A 4,993-nucleotide genomic window follows, 5' to 3' on the forward strand; every position below is an offset into this window, starting at 1 on the left:
GTATTAACTTAAGGGGGCTGAATAATTTTGCACGCCCAATTTTTCAGTTTTTGATTTGTTAAAAAAGTTTGAAATATCCAATAAATGTCGTTCCACTTCATGATTGTGTCCCACTTGTTGTTGATTCTTCACAAAAAAATACAGTTTTATATCTTTATGTTTGAAGCCTGAAATGTGGCAAAAGGTCGCAAAGTTCAAGGGGGCCGCATACTTTCGCAAGGCACTGTGCATTTTGGTAAGACTGGACTGTGGCCCATTGGCCAAAATCCTCTGAAAGAGTCACTGCCTAGAGTCGACTTCAGACTTAACCACATCCACTGGATACATGATGGACAAAAACCTCAAAGTACATTGTTTATTATTCCCGTGTGAGAATTTCTTGAGCGCAGTGCAAGGTGATGACTGTAGACAGTAGATACAGGTGGTCTCCACAGCACTCGCCACATTATCCTAATACCTCTACTCCTCTTCTTCAGGTATTTCCAACACTAAGTTTACCTGACAAAATTATATACCTAAAAAAAATGGAGAATGCTTGAGGATTAGCTGGATATAAGGATGAACAACTACATTTCCTGGTAGTTGTAATGGATAGCTCATGCTGTGGTGGCTGTTGAAAGGCTTTGCCAGTTCCCACAGCCATGCAGATGTGGCCCTGGCTGGCTGCAGTTCTGTGAGAGTCTGCTCCACTGTCATTAAGGGCTCTGAACCAAAGGAAAGACAGCATGGCACAGCATGGTAAACCAGGTTAGACGGCATGGTAGACAGGGTTAGACAGCATGGTAAACCGAGTTAGACGGCATGGTAGACAGGGTTAGACAGCATGGTAAACCGGGTTAGACGGCATGGTGCAGCATGGCAGACAGGGTTAGACAGCATGGTGCAGCGTGGCAGACAGGGTTAGACAGCATGATGCAGCATGGTAGACAGTCTTAGACAGCATGATACAGAATGGTAGACAGGATTAGACAGCATGAAGCAGAATGGTAGACAGGGTTAGACAGCATGATGCAGCATCAAATCAAATCAAATGTTATTTGTCACATACACATGGTTAGCAGATGTTAATGCGAGTGTAGCGAAATGCTTGTGCTTCTAGTTCCGACAATGCAGTAATAACCAACAAGTAATCTAACTAACAATTCCAAAACTACTGTCTTATACACAGTGTAAGGGGATAAAGAATATGTACATAAAGATATATGGATGAGTCATGGTACAGAGCAGCATAGGCAAGATACAGTAGATGGTATCGAGTACAGTATATACATATGAGATGAGTATGTAAACAAAATGGCATAGTTAAAGTGCTAGTGATACATGTATTACATAAGGATACAGTCGATGATATAGAGTACAGTATATACGTATACATATGAGATGAATAATGTAGGGTATGTAAACATTATATAGGGTAGCATTGTTTAAAGTGGCTAGTGATATATTTTACATCATTTCCCATCAATTCCCATTATTAAGTGGCTGGAGTTGAGTCAGTGTGTTGGCAGCAGCCACTCAATGTTAGTGATGGCTGTTTAACAGTCTGATGGCCTTGAGATAGAAGCTGTTTTTCAGTCTCTCGGTCCCAGCTTTGATGCACCTGTACTGACCTCGCCTTCTGGATGATAGCGGGGTGAACAGGCAGTGGCTCGGGTGGTTGTTGTCCTTGATGATCTTTATGGCCTTCCTGTAACATCGGGTGGTGTAGGTGTCCTGGAGGGCAGGTAGTTTGCCCCCGGTGATGCGTTGTGCAGACCTCACTACCCTCTGGAGAGCCTTACGGTTGAGGGCGGAGCAGTTGCCGTACCAGGCGGTGATACAGCCCGCCAGGATGCTCTCGATTGTGCATCTGTAGAAGTTTGTGAGTGCTTTTGGTGACAAGCCGAATTTCTTCAGCCTCCTGAGGTTGAAGAGGCGCTGCTGCGCCTTCTTCACGATGCTGTCTGTGTGAATGGACCAATTCAGTTTGTCTGTGATGTGTATGCCGAGGAACTTAAAACTTACTACCCTCTCCACTACTGTTCCATCGATGTGGATAGGGGGGTGTTCCCTCTGCTGTTTCCTGAAGTCCACAATCATCTCCTTAGTTTTGTTGACGTTGAATGTGAGGTTATTTTCCTGACACCACACTCCGAGGGCCCTCACCTCCTCCCTGTAGGCCGTCTCGTCGTTGTTGGTAATCAAGCCTACCACTGTTGTGTTGTCCGCAAACTTGATGATTGAGTTGGAGGCGTGTGTGGCCACGCAGTCGTGGTAGACAGGGTTAGACAGCATGATGCAGCATGGCAGACAGTGTTAGACAGTATGATGCAGAATGGCAGACAGGGTTAGACAGTATGATGCAGCATGGCAGACAGGGTTAGACAGCATGATGCAGCATGGTAGACAGGGTTAGACAGCATGGTAGACAGGGTTAGACAGCATGATGCAGCATGGTAGACAGGGTTAGACAGCATGGCAGACAGGATTAGACAGCATGATGCATCATGAAAGACAGGGTTAGACAGCATGATGCAGCATGGTGCGGGATGGTAGACGGAGATCTAGACAGATAGTGTCTGATGGATCACTAAGGGTTGTTGCTTTTAGCTGTGTTATCTAAAAGAAATGGCTCAATTGCCTTGTTCTTGGGTCATATACTTGGTTTTAAGTTTCTTTGCTGTCAACAAGAATATATATTTTAGTTGAATAATAACAGGTATTAGGCACAACACAAGCAATAAACATGTGTTCTATAGATTTGATGTTAATGTTCCAGTTTCCACTGTATGTATTCATTACTCTATGGTATGTATTCATTACTCTATGGTATGTATCCATTACTCTATGGTATGTATCCATTACTGTATGGTATGTATCATTACTGTATGGTATTTATCCATTACTGTATGGTATGTATCCACTACTGTATGGTATGTATCCATTACTCTATGTTATGTATCCATTACTGTATGGTATGTATCCATTAATGTATGGTATGTATCCATTACTCTATGTTATGTATCCACTACTGTATGTTATGTATCCACTACTGTATGGTATGTATCCACTACTGTATGGTATGTATCCATTACTGTATGGTATGTATCCATTTCTGTATGGTATGTATCCATTACTGTATGGTATGTATCCACTACTGTATGGTATGTATCCACTACTGTATGGTATGTATCCATTACTGTATGGTATGTATCCACTATTGTATGGTATGTATCCATTACTCTATGGTATGTATCCATTACTGTATGGTATGTATCCATTACTCTATGGTATGTATCCATTACTCTATGTTATGTATCCATTACTGTATGATATGTATCCATGAACTAACGCTGCAGTCTTGTTGAGTGTTTTGCACTGGATGGTTGGTGTATCTCCTCTGTGGTGAGAGAGAAGACCATTCTGAGTGAGTGACAGGATACTGATTCTAGTTCTATCTACGGTTTGGCTGCATGGTCAGGTCCAGCCAACAACAGGACCTGGCTGGGCTGGACAACCTAAAGCCTTTCTAATTTGGTGATGAGCTGTAAGATGACCTGCTTGCCCCTTCCCTCTTGGTTGGATGGATAATAGTGATCATAGTAACCCCCCCCCCCCCCCCCCCTCCTTGGACCCAGGGAGACCGGGGCACTGGCACCCAGGTGCACTGGGCTGGCAGACATTGTCATCCACACGAGGTAAACTGAGACACAGCCACCAATAATTGATGAAGATGTAGGGCATGGCATTTGACCAGGCCAGTCAGCAGGCACGTTCCTGTGGCCCTCCACTGAAGGGTCATAATCCTGCCACCTCCATTAGCTGTAATTGATTTAACCACAGATGCCCCTCCTTCCTCCTCTCCCCTCCTCTTCATTCCCTCCATCGACTGTCTGCATTCTCTTCCTCCTCCCTCCCATCACATTAGCTACAGGTATATGAAGTGGTTCTTTCTCTCCCACTTCTTTTTGGTTTTTCAGCTGTGGTTGATGTAAAGTAATCATTCATGACCATGTGTGTGGCATATTTCCAAGCCCTCATAAAGACAATACGTCACACTGTACATGAATTCTTCTTCATGCCAAATTCTTCCTTGGTCCCTAACAATATTTTTGACCGAACACCTGTGATCTTGTATTCTTTATTGTTTCATTTAGGAGTGAGGGGGAATTGCTCAATGTAGCCATCTTCCAGCCTTAATCCATGGCCCCTAAAGAGGTTTAAAACACTCTGGTTACATCTAATCTTCTCGCTCAGACCCAGCCGAGCTTGAAACCTATTTTCTATGATAGGAATGGACAAATAAAGGTCTCTCCCAGCACACTCATGAAAGGACACTGTGTGCTCTGTGGATTAGGGGCTTGTTTTTTTCTCTTTCTCAATTACACTGAAAAAAATATATTTTTTAAATATAGTCTCGTTTGCTCAGTATTATACCTTGCCAAAGGTTTTGCAGATTCTACTCGTCTATTTTCAAACCTCAGCTGTGCTCTCCAGAAACAGCATATTCTGTCTTTGACGGGACTCGGGATCTCTCAAGTCAAATCCAGGTTTCAGATTGAACATATTCAGAGAATATTTAGAATATTTATTTATTGCTAAATTGTCAGTGGTATTATTAGTAACCACCTTACAAGTTGAGTGGCTTTTATGGGGCTTCATATTTTCATATGCTATGACTGAATCTGATATATTTAATAAATGTGAAATTTGTATTATCCTTGGGCTATTCATATAGGCCTACACTCAGATTCAGACGTGTTAGGTTGTGCCATTAATTAATTGTAAACACAGCACACATCTGATATAATATATAATTCATTATATTAAGTTATGTTATATTATATTATCATGATAATATCTCTTTAGTATTGTATTTACTGTAGGCTAATCTTTAGAAATTCAAATTGTTTCATTTACACTACGAGAGAAAGGGGCACTCAGTTGGCGTTGGTACAGCCAAAAGCTCAATGGCCCAGCCTGTCAGCGCATGAACTGCAAAAAAAAATGCAGG

The sequence above is a fragment of the Oncorhynchus mykiss genome, chromosome 6 (genome assembly GCF_057628025.1).
Source record: "Oncorhynchus mykiss isolate SJ-2025 chromosome 6, ASM5762802v1, whole genome shotgun sequence".
Taxonomy (NCBI): domain Eukaryota; kingdom Metazoa; phylum Chordata; class Actinopteri; order Salmoniformes; family Salmonidae; genus Oncorhynchus; species Oncorhynchus mykiss.